At 41.2% G+C, this 12,318-nt stretch overlaps 1 protein-coding gene across 5 annotated transcripts in view; it reads left to right on the forward strand.

Moving 5' to 3' along the window:
• Positions 1-12,318, forward strand: part of Hs3st5 (heparan sulfate-glucosamine 3-sulfotransferase 5) — a 294,266-nt gene that overhangs the window by 266,307 nt on the left and 15,641 nt on the right. The window contains exon 1 of one of the 5 annotated variants that reach the window (XM_085842779.1): positions 11,663-11,681. The exons of the other annotated variants lie outside the window; for them this stretch is intronic. The gene's annotated coding sequence lies outside the window, so the exon portion shown is untranslated. Of the gene's footprint in view, positions 1-11,662; positions 11,682-12,318 lie in introns of those variants that run through there. 5 annotated transcript variants of the gene reach the window in all.

The raw sequence follows: 12,318 nt of genomic DNA on the forward strand, positions 1-12,318 counted from the left end.
ACACACTCAGAAGTACTTACACAGACACACATGCACATACATATACACATTCCTTTTTGCCTTATAATGTATCATGTTAACATAATAACACTAGAAGCTTAGGTTGTCGGGGACATACAGATTTCTGCGCTCCCTGTGGAGCTTCTTGGCAACAAGCCCAATCACCTGAGTTCAATCCCTGAAGGTAAAGGGAGAAGACAGACTCTTACAAGTTGTCATTTGACATCTACATCATAGGCTGTAATGTCCCAGTGCACATAAATATGTAAATGTAATAAAAAAGATTAAAATGAAGCAAAGGTGCTGGTGAGATGGCTCAGCGGTTAAGAGCACTGACTGCTCTTCCAAAGGTCCTAAGTTCAAATCCCAGCAACCACATGATGGCTTACAACCATCCGTAACAAAAATCTGATGCCCTTTTCTGGAGTGTCTGAAGACAGCTATAGTGTACACACATATAATAAATAAATAAATCGTTAAAAAAAAATAAAGTGAAGCAAAGAAGTCTGGAGAGATGGCTCAAGAGTAAGGTAGAGTACTGTGCTTGAAGAGGACCTGAGTTCGATTTCTTACATCCACATGAAGTAAGAGTCAGGGAGACCTCACAACTACCAGTAACTAAACTGAATTCAAAGCCTCAGGCCATCACAGAAACTGACACTTGTGTGCATAACCACAGAGAGACACATATACTTGTAATTTAAAAATAATACAAATAAATCTTTTTTAAGGGTGTGGTATCTGGAGTGATGTCTCAGAGTAAATCCTGAATGGCCCAAGTTTGCTTCCCACCACCTACTTCAGTTACTTACAACTGCTTATGACTAGCTTCCGGGACTTCAGTATCCTCTCCTTGCTTCCCACATGATGCCAGATGATCATGGTCTAAGGCATCTGACAGAAGATTTAAGTGAGGCTCACTGAAACCAGCCAACTAGACCACTATGTGGGTAGAGAGACAGTTAATTGGAAGGCAAACTATCAAAGAGTAGAGAACTCCATCCAACAGGAAAAACATTTGCAAGAGAAAAACCAGTTCCACAATTTTGAGTGAAATTTGAAGTAAGCTTTAATTAAATACTGACCAGGATGGACTCCCGCCAGGTCACTCTCTGGAATCCCAGCAAGTGGTAACACATCATGTGTTATGGGAGCCTTTAAAGTACAAAGCCATATGACCGCCACATTTCCCATGTGGCTTTATAAATCTCCAGGAACTACTACTTCTAGCATTCCAGTAAGTTACCTGGACCTTGGGTGAGCGGGGCTTACAGGTCATCCTTAGCTCACACACCTTGTTAGTATTATTGGGAAGGTAGGAACCAGAAGTGTCATGAGGACTTCAAACTGCTTGCTGTAGGCTGTTCCAGTTAAGCTGGCACTAGATGTCCTTGGCCAGAGGTGTTTGGTTGTTAGGACCAGACAAAGGAAATGGTGGCTTTCTCCACAAACAGAAACCTCTCAGGAGATTCCCGAAGAAAACTGAGTTTAGGTTTCTGTTTACCCAGTAACAACCTTTCTTTTTTTCTTTCTAAGGATCCAGTGGAACCCCAGGTTCAAAGAATGCCAACAGTATAATTTCTTATAAGAATCCAGATGAATCTCAAACAGGAAGATCACTATGTGTACAGTAACAGGCTACAAACCAACCAAACAAAAACCCAGACCCCAGAGTTTTCAAATACAGGGTTGGGCACGGGACACTGAACAGCTATTACTTAAATCTGGCATGCTTCTACTAGCTGAAGCCTGTGTCTCCAAGATGACACAAGCCTTGTTTAAAATGCCTGCCTGAGACAGCTGGATGCCTCCAAAGGAGTTTCTGACTGACAACAGTCCCCTGAAGCCCCAGCTTTGAGTGGTAATTTCAGGAAATTTGCCATGCTAGATATTCTCTCTGCTCTCCAGTGTCTAAGACACAGATCTTCTACCACTCACAAGTGTCTCCTCAAGTACCTAGAGCTGTCTCTCTCAAATGTGAACCTCAGGGAGCCATCTCAAGCAAGTTTCTCTCTCCCCTCCCCCTTTCTCATCTTTATGCCTTCTCAGTCCCTGTGAAAGGAGCAAGGCAAGGGCCTAATTTCTATGGATTTCTTCTCCAATTTGCAAATCTATTTTCTGTCCTGGATATATGAGAAGCTTGTTTATAAACAGAACAAATGACAGTTAGACAGATAAATCACTGCGAACACCCCCTTCTTACTTTCTGTAGCTTTCCACTCCCTGACTGCTGGAATTCTACCTTAGTTGATCTCACACCACCCTCATTTTCTCTTTGAGATACCCTGTCACTGGGACACAATGGGAGTACTGATGTCACTCTGCCCCATGCTGTAGGAAAAACTCTTTGCTGCCTCTAGCTGCAATACAGCTTTAGGCTTTACACTCAGTGAGTTTGCCTCTTAGGGATGATCTCTGCCTCTTCCTGCCACATCTCAGGTTCCTTATGCATTTACACATTTTCACTGAATGCTAACCATCTTAACATCCAGTCTGTGTTGAAATGACACAGAAAGACTAATTTTCTAAGGAGAAAAATTGTAGCCAGTTCTTCTTTTAAACTACTGTTTTTTTCAGCTCAGTGTTACTCTCTACAGCAAACAAATCCTTCAGGAGTTGGGTCATCCATTAAAGACTCTCCAAAGTTCTATGGATTTAGAGGGATGGAAAAGAAATGTTGGCTTTATAAATCTCCAGGCAAAATTATGGCAAAATCTTTGTTTGTTGAGCTCCATTAAGGGAAACTGCTGGAAGTAGAAAAGTGGAAAGGCTGTCATACAAGGAAGACCAGTGATAGCAAGAGCTGGTCACTACACCCAGGCTGGAGAAGGGGAAGGCTGGACAGCCAACTGGTACAGAATCTCTGCTGCAGAGATAGAAGTATCAAAACAGACTGGAGTGAGCACCACACAAGCTCTGTTTCCATGAATATATTAAAACCTATCCAACCACCCCTTTGGATGGGTGCATTCCTAGTGAACCTGATAATAGTAAAAAGCAAAGCATCATATCAGTATTAGTGAATGTGAAAAAAAATCTAGCTGATTATTGGATAAAATAATAATATCTAATTCAGGGAAAATTACAAAGTTATTCCAAACCAAAAATCCTGGCAAAATTATATTAGTTGGGTGTGGAACCTAGAATTAGTGCTCTGATCTCACAGCTCTTACAATATTGTTATTCTAGGAAATTATCCAATTAAGTGGTTTATTAATTTTGTTACTCTCAATGAGTATATTTATAATCCTTTTCATTATATGAAGATATTTTTCTGAGATAAACTGTTGAATCAGCGAGAGAGAGAGAAAGAGAGAGAGAGAGAATCAAAATAATTCAAAAATTAGTTTGTAATTCTTTATCATTTTCTGAGCCCCATATTTTAGTAAAATTTATTTTAGTGGTCTTTCAAAACATTTATTATCCCAGGATTAAATTTACTAGTAAGTATTTGCATCCTAGAACTAAAAATTAAGGCCAAATCTTCATAAAAAATGATTTATTTTTGCAGCATAGAAGCTAATGATAAAAATAGCCAGATTCTTTTCTGAGCTCTGTCAGTTACTAGCTGTGTGGGCATGAGTACTAATTCAATCATTCAAGGCTATTTCATCTATAGGATGAAAGATACAAGGTCTTGTGTTCCTCTTATCTTTGTTATAAAAGCCCAGTAAAATGCTTAACCTGAACCGTTAAAAGTGATGCAAATGTCTGTTGCATACACCAGTGCACCTCTGAGATTGAGAGAGATGGGGATTCCAGGCCAAAATGGCATTCTGTTTGCCTCACTGTCTACTAAATGAGACTGCTGAATAAGTAACTAACCCACTTTAAGTGTGCTCATTACAAATGCAACCTGCGTATCCTGCTGTAGATAGAGCCCTCAGACACATCCTGATAACTCAGTGATGGGAAGTAAGATACATAATGGATGTGTGGTATCATACCCTGAATGGAGTGGAGAGCAGTGGAAAAGTCAGATGGGCTCAGAGCTGTTCACAACACACTACTAACTCACATCCCCTGTTACAGTTGAAGTCGTTTTCCTTTTCATTTCTAACTTTGACAACTATCATCAACTTCCTATGTGAATTTGAATAAATCAGGTTACTTCTGTAACCTTCTTGATTTTTTTTTATTTCATGTTTAAAATTTTCCCCTAACATAATATTTTTTATTAATTATTTGGAACCCTTCCTGATTTTCACTTAAGAAACATGGAAGGTAGAAAAGAGGCACATGTTTAGTAATCCTTTCTTGGCCTAAATTTTTTTTTATTTAAAGAGATTATTTTTTTATCATGGTCAGCTTAGTTTGCACCTCCTGCTCCATAACGAGATAGGGATACACCAGAAAGGAACACTACAAGGTGAGGGGTAGAATTCATGCCTGAGGTAATTTTCAATTTTTAATATCTTATTACCCCTTAGTTTTAAACAGAAGTAGCCTCATTAAAGATGGTGCCACCACATCACTCTGTCGTTATTGTGGAAAATAATCATCTGCTCCTGAGGCATGGCCTCTCTTTGAAGAGATTCTGACACTTGAGAAAGATTGGCTTTCAGTTTGCCCTGCCGCCAGGAGCCCACTAGAAGCACATTCTGAGGAAATTAACTGAGGGTAGTTAGGAAAGACTGTCATAAAGAATCTGATTTTATTGTATTCTGATAATCAAGTAAGAGTGTGGTGAGAAGAAATGTATGTTTAGGAGCACCAGAGTGGGCCTGGGAGGCTCTGTTCAGCTTCAAGGCTATGCACAGGTCTGTGTGGGTGCTGTTGGTTAATAGCTGAAGCAGAAAACGTCTCAGTAAGGATGCTAACAGTTGCCCTAGCAAAGGCCAAGAAGGATTTTAGCTCTTTAGGAAACAGAAAGTCTAGAGAAAGCTTTCTCTGGTCTGTTACTTATCTGATCCCTCTTCTTTCCCAGCCATTTCCCTGTAAATTTGTGACAATAAAACTCCCTTTGTGTGTGTGTATACACTAACCTCACTGGCACATAGTCTACTATAAAGTATGCATATAGGAAGCTTAATTCTTCTCTCCCTGTGGGCAGATTCTAATCCCATGCCCACAGTTGGAAGCCGTGAGCCACAGGGAGCATCCCAGAGCTAAGCTAGAGAAACACTTGAGTGGCAGTCCAGCTATAGAAGAGCACACGGAAGGGTCATGGACCTGTATGATAGACGTAGGAAAGTGTGTGCCTTTTGAAGTCACATACTCCAAGTCAGTAACTCCAAGACATTGCCCACAAAGCATGAAGTCAAGTGTCCTGACTTTTCAGCTAAGAATCCCATGTGATGCCCAGGTCACAGCCCATGTCTGCCAACTGTCATAGCCTTGTCTACCCACGAGTGCCCAGCATAATCTTCGTTCCACAAGAGGCTATGAGGGAAGAGCAGTAGCTGGAGAAAGTAGTTGGATGGCTGCTTGGTTAAGAAGACATAGAGCTGAAGGCCAGAGGACAACATGCAGATGTAGTGGACCCTGACCTGTGAGATCCTTTCTTCACCTCCAGACTAGAAGAGTCAGTTGTGCATGCAACAGACAATAGTGTTTCCTCACTCTTAATTAAGAGTTGACCTTAGGGAGTAAGAATGCAATAATGGAACATTATTTATGTCTCTTGTTCTCTGTATCATTTCTCAAGGGGAAGTGTGCATATACACATGAGGGTACTTCTGTGTGCAGGTACATGAACAAACATTGGTCTCTTGTACTTTCCTGTTACTCTATACTCCTTCCTTCCTTCCTCCCTCCCTCCCTCCCTCCCTTCCTTCCTTCCTTCCTTCCTCCTCCTCCTCTTCTCCCTCCTCCCCCTCCTCCTCTCTCTCTTTCTCCTCCTCCTTCTTTTCTTTTGCATAGTTTCTCACTGAATCTATAGCTCATTGTTTAAGATAACCTTTCTTGCTGGCCATCAAGCCCCTGGGATCTGCCTAGATTTATCTCCCCAACACTGAAGTAATGACAGCTCTGCACTTGGGTATGCTGGGGGATCTAGTCGCCACACTTGAGGATGCTGGGGGATCCAGTCTCTGCATTTGGGGATGCTGAGGAATCCAGGCTCTGCACTTAATGGGGGATCTAGGCTCTGCACATGGGGATGCTGGGGGATCTAGGCTCAGGTCCTCAGGCTTGTGTAGCAAGCGCTTTACCCGTTTAATATTATTTCAGCAACTGCAGTTGATGCAAGTGTGCAGCCTGACACAGAGTAGGTACTTACTAGATGCTTAGTGATGACTGCAAGCATAAGAGGTTATCCTAGCTCAGTATTTGACTGAGCTCTCTCAGCCCTCAAGAGAGACCTGGCACTCGGGGGAAGGTGTTCCTGGTAACAAAAAAAGAAAAGGGTTGGGGGAGTTTATTTCTTAATTTATTTATTTTTATTTTGTATATATATGGATGTTTCCTTTGACTTATGTATGCACATCATATACCTGGTACCTGTGGAGGCCAGCAAATCCCTTGGAACTAGAGTCAGGGATGGGTTCTGGAAACCAAGCCTAGCTCCTCTAAAATAGCAGTAAGTCCTCTTATCTGCTGAGCCATCTACCCAGTTTTGAAGCATACTAATAATATAAAATTGAATATTTCGATTTAAGAAATATTAGCTTGCTATATTATAAATAGGAGATTTGGTATCATTTTGCATGCGAACTAACCATAAATCATATTATAGGTTTATTAAATACAGGTTTATAATGTATTTATTTATACTTTATTTTGCTATAAATGTTATTTTATAATTACTTTTCTTCATTATTTGCTTTTTAAGGTCTTCTGTTTAGAAAACCTATTCAGTGGCAATATAGGGGGAAACTGGTGGAGACAGAGGAAGTCAGGGACCAAGGATCTCAGGAACAGAAAGAAAGAATCACAGGAGCCTTAAAAATGGAAGTGGATCTATGGAGAAAGTCTGGGGAATGGGTCCATGGGTAAAAAGAGGGGGCAAAGGAGACAGCCCAGTCTCATTTTTACACAAACAGTATCATCCTATGTGTTTAGAAATTAGATCTTTATGAAGACAGAAGTAATGAAAGACAGGTAACATTGATGCAATGAGCTGCTAGTGAATCTTCAAGCGGACCTCAGCTTGGATATTTATCAGTCTCTGTTGCAAGAACCATAGCCTCATTGCACTTCTCTGCTTCCAACATTTGTGGAGTGATATGGAATTTTAAGCAGTGAAGATCAATTTACTGGATGTGGAGTTGGAAGGAGATGTTTGGTATTCCCACCATACAGATGCAATCAGCTTAATCTCAAAAGTACAGACGCTTGTGAGTCGCACCAAGATAATTAAGAAATAACCAGCTTTCAGTACTCTTTTTGCCTTCTACAATTTATTTAATTTTAAATTTATGCTGCCTTTGCTGTACTTTAGCTACCAATCCTCCTGCCTCTGTCTTCTGAGAGCTGGGATCACAGGTGTATGCCACCTCACCAGGCTATAATCTAATTTTAATAATGACTTTAAGGGGCTGGGAATAGGGCTACATCAGTAAAGCACTTATCACATAGGCATGAGGACCTAAGCACAAAGTAGAAACCTAAAGTGGAGTGAAAACTCATTTATAATCCCAGTACTGAGAACAGGGTGGCAAGAGGACCTATCCTTAGGGTTTTCTGGCCTGCTATACTACTGAATCAGTGAGCGCCAGGTTCAGTGAGAAAAAACATAACATGTAAAACAGCTGAGAAACCATTGTCTATATCTGACCTGTATACACCAACACATATACAGACAGGCAGACATGCAGACACAGACACCCACACAGAGAGAGAGACAGACAAAAAGAGACAGAAAGAGACAGAAAGTAAAATATGCATGCATGCGCGTAAACACACACACACACACACACACACACACACACACACACACACACACACACCAACTGGCTTGCTGCAGGAGTCAGCTGTAGAATGCCAATGGATGGGTATCATCCTGCCTTCCAAACTCGTGTTAGAATAACAACTTGCTTTTTTTTTTCAGATTTCTTTCTCTAGAGAAATTAAAAGGGGGAATAAAATGCATGAGACAAAAACTCTCCTGGGAATATTTTCTCCACCCCATGCCCCTCAGTCTCTCTGGCTTTCGTCTTCATTATTTTTTTCAATTTTGTTTTGTTTTTGTGACACAGCTCACCATACTTCATATGTTGAATTTATGCAAAGGTGGAGCTACACAAATTCTACCAATGGGACCTGTAACGTTTGCAATGTTCCCTAAAAGGAAAAGTGGCGCTCTAGGGATCCCAAGGCTAGCAGCTTACGGTCATTAGACTAGACAGTTTGAAGCTCTCCCTGGGCCATGTCACCTCCTAAGACTCTGAGACAGGAATGCCACTGCCCTTCTTCCATCTCAAGTCTTGGTGGTCATCATATGGGGCTTTTGGATGCTGCAAGGCTGGGTTCGGCCATTTGTTTTCAAATGGCTTAGTAAAATTAGTATGTGCTTACATAGCAATAAGTGGGACATAAAGCATATAGATAGCAAAATGTTAACAACTGCGGAATCTAGGCAAGGGATACATAAGCACCCAGGTTTTCTCAAAAAGGCAGGAAAATGAGATCACTTTCAGATGCACAGCATTTGATGAGCCTGCCAACACCAGGCAAAGATAAAGTGTCTCTATTCAGTTAAAAAGAGGCGGCAACCAGGTGTCACAGCTTTCAGGATATTAAAGTCCTTTCCCCATCTAACTGACTTGATTATTCAGCAATTGTTTGCTGAGCATCTGCCACCGTAAGTGCTGGTGATAATTTAATAATGAAAAGACACATTCTTAATCTGGGAAAGTGACATTAGAGAAGAACACACATGTAAGCCATTTGGGGGTTAAATAGAATTCTGTGGTGGATGCTGTAGGGGCATAAGCAAAGAACATCTCAGCCAACCCTGGATTTTCAGAGAGACTCCCAAGGAACTAAGATGAGAACATTAGGCCTAGGGGAGACAGAGGGAGCATTAGCCTGGCAGTAAAGGCTGGTGTACTCCTCACAGAACTCTGGGTTACTGTTTAAGGGCTATGAGATCCTCAGAAGAAAGTCATTGAAACTGCAGGGACCATGCACAATTCTAAAGAATGACGAGCTGTTCTTTGTTCTGAAGTTACTAAGTGTAGATTTGGGGGTGGGGTGCAGTAAAAAGTGGTAAAGGACCCTTTAAGGCCACCTTCCTGATAGGAACCCATTAAAGAGTATTAAGCCTGGAGGCGACTAGATCAGATGTCCATTTATAAAGGTCCATCTGGCATTAGAGTGAAAAATAAATTGAGGCAGAAACAAACCTAATTGTAGAGGCCACTTAGGAGACCATAATGGCTGGCTTAAGAGAGACAGTGACTTGAGCCACAGCAGTGACAAATGACAGGGCAGAAAAGCAGGTGGATCTTGACAGTGCATTAAACATGGAACCAAGTGCACTGAGCTAAAAGCCAAGGGTGATGAATTCCAGGGCTTCATCTAAGGCAAGTTGGTGAGTAGGTGGAGAGCCATGGACTGCAGTGCTCAGAGGAAGGGCTGGAAGGGGGAACCTGGGACACAGCAACAATGTAAAGGTATTAAGCAGAATTCACCAGGCTCTTCTGGAGGTCAGCACATGATAACCCAAGTCAGTGACAGATGGCAGTCAAAACCAATGCTTCCATCATCAACTATAAAATCTTTCATCGGGATAGGCAGAGGGCAAGTAAGGCTCTCATGGTTCTGATGAGTGTTAATTCTGAACAGCATGGTGAAAGAGAAGGTGTCTGACAGCTATGACGTGCCACTTTCTATTAATGTGCTGACCTTTGCTTACCAACATTCCTTGAAGCCACTGTGTCTCTTTCCAGTTCTCTTCTCCTTAGAAACTTTTCCTTCTTTATTTTTTTTTTATGCCTCTTCATCCCCTAACTCAAGTTTCAAGGACAAATTATATTATTTGGGGTAATTCTTTTTGTCTGCTTGGGCCCATCAGCGACTAAATATTTATCTAGTCTCTCGGGTGAGCATCTGGGGATTTAAGTGGCACTGCCGTCAAGAGGTCTCATCCTTTGAGATCACATCACTCTGAATTGGATTATCTGCCTCTCTCCGTGTGCTAGCCACACACCCCTGAGTAAGTAATACATACATCTCTCTGTTCCTCATTATCCAGCCAAAAAATAAAATAAAAAAGCTTGTACTTTACAAGTCTGCTGCATTATGACAGAAAATAAATATGAACAGAACAGCCTGGTGCCCCTCAGACACAGGTCTTGTCTGCCTCTGAAGACTGTTGCCTGGGGATGACTGAGCTAGTACTCAAAAGAGGGCTATGATTTTCCAGGACTCATTCTGCCATAAGAGTTCAGCTGTTTTAATGAACTGTGTTGCTATTCCCATTATTGCTGTGACTGCTACCAAGGGCTTGCAGGAAACTTGTCTAAAAGCCTTTGAGCAACACTTGAACATATCTGTATCGTTATTATTTCTGAATCTCCTCTTTTGTTTGCTGTAGCTTGGGAGTTGTTTCTTTCTTTGCCGAGTGCTGTTTTACAAAAACAGCCAGATGTCTCTGCAGCTTGCTGTTCCTGGCTGCATACTCCCTTGTAGATACTACTCAGCTGTGTTCAGTTAATACACCATGTCTGTGGAAACTTTGCTGGTCTAGAGAAACTGTGCCTGTGCTGAACACAAAATGAGACACAGAGATTGAAACCTAGAGACAAGTGAGTGCTTAAATATCACTGTAAGCCTTTATCCTTTTTTTGTGCATAAAAATACTTTATAAATACTTAAAATCATTTTAAATTGTACATTACCAATATCACAGGACTTTAGCCAGAATTCTCTAGAGGAGCAGGACTGGTAGAATGAATGTAAATTATGAAAGGAACATATTAGATTGGCTTGCACAATATAAACTGAACATTACAATGATGGCTGTCTGCACCCTAGAGAAGCTGAGAACCTCATTGCCCTTAAGGCAAAGAAGATCTGTAGGGTTCTGGGAGTTGCTCAGGCCAAGAGGCTGAATACCTCAGATTGCTAATCTGGTGCTGAGGGCCTAGAGGATTGCTGGAGAGCCAATTGATTTCATTCAAAATTGGAAGGCTGAGGAAGCTGGGTTCTGATGTTAGTGAAAGTGACAAAAGCAGTAACAGAGTAGATGCAGTCACCATCAGAAGTGAAGGCAGGCAGGCAAAAACAGCACTGCATTTCCCGCAGGCCCCTCTATGTCTGGGCTGTTGCCCTCTCTAAGGGAGGATCTTCTCTCCCCATTAGTCAATCCCCCTAGTAAATGTCTTCGCATATATGCCCAGAGCCTTATCTCTTAGTTAATACAAGGTCTAATCGTATTGAAAATCAAAATTAACCATCACAACTCCTCTGATGAATGGTTACTAAAATACCATATAACTATTTAGTTTAATACCATTGCCTGTAAAGATTGAATGCCTACCATTTTATTGTATTCCCAGACTAAGAGGGACAACTCCTAACTTTGGAGCCTCCAATTTCTGTAGACTCTTGAGCACTTATTGATAGCATAGAAAAACAAAATGCATCATGACTCATAAGCCAGTATCATTGTTTTTCTTGAAGAAAATTCATTCTAAGACTGCTCTCATACTATCCCTGCCACCTGAGAGTGGTTAAAAAAACAGAAGGAGATGTTGCTCTAGATGCCTACTGAAGAGTCTCACTTGGATGTGCTGGTAAGACCTCCCTTTTCCTCAAAAGTCCAAAGATGGTTTAGCTCATGAAAACAAGCCTTAATTATGTAGTCTGTGTGAATGGGCCCATGTCCATGACCATCATCTTGCTTGAAGAGAAAGTTCAATGACAGTATTTAATGGGAGATCCCATTAAAAGTTCTTTATGCTTAAAATGGACCTATATTTTTCACAGTCCAATTATACTATTCATGAGAACTACATTTATTTTATTCTCTACCTCTTTAAAATGCAGCAAAAGAACTAATTTATTTTTTCTCCACAAGAAAATCATTATGCTTCAATATTGTAATGCACAAAGATGGTCACAAAATTCTCTCCCAGAATCCATGTCATAATAACTCTGTGGAAGAGAACTACTGTCTTCACTCTATAGGTGAAGAGAACAATATTCAGAAGGTTTTCAACGCAAAACTAAACCAAAATGCTCACAAGTGCTCCTAGCCCTGAGACTCTGGTGTCTGCACTGCATCCCTGACAGCTCTCATAGCTGCTGAGATCTCACGTTCAGACCCCCTCACTATAACAGGAGACCTGAACACACATGACTGGTGTGATGGCCCAGATACTAGCACACAAGGAATCAGTATGAGGAGTAGACTAGATCTTCACACAAAAG

This window comes from Mus caroli, unplaced genomic scaffold (genome assembly GCF_978045245.1).
Source record: "Mus caroli unplaced genomic scaffold, Mus_caroli_1 scaffold_9, whole genome shotgun sequence".
NCBI lineage: Eukaryota > Metazoa > Chordata > Mammalia > Rodentia > Muridae > Mus > Mus caroli.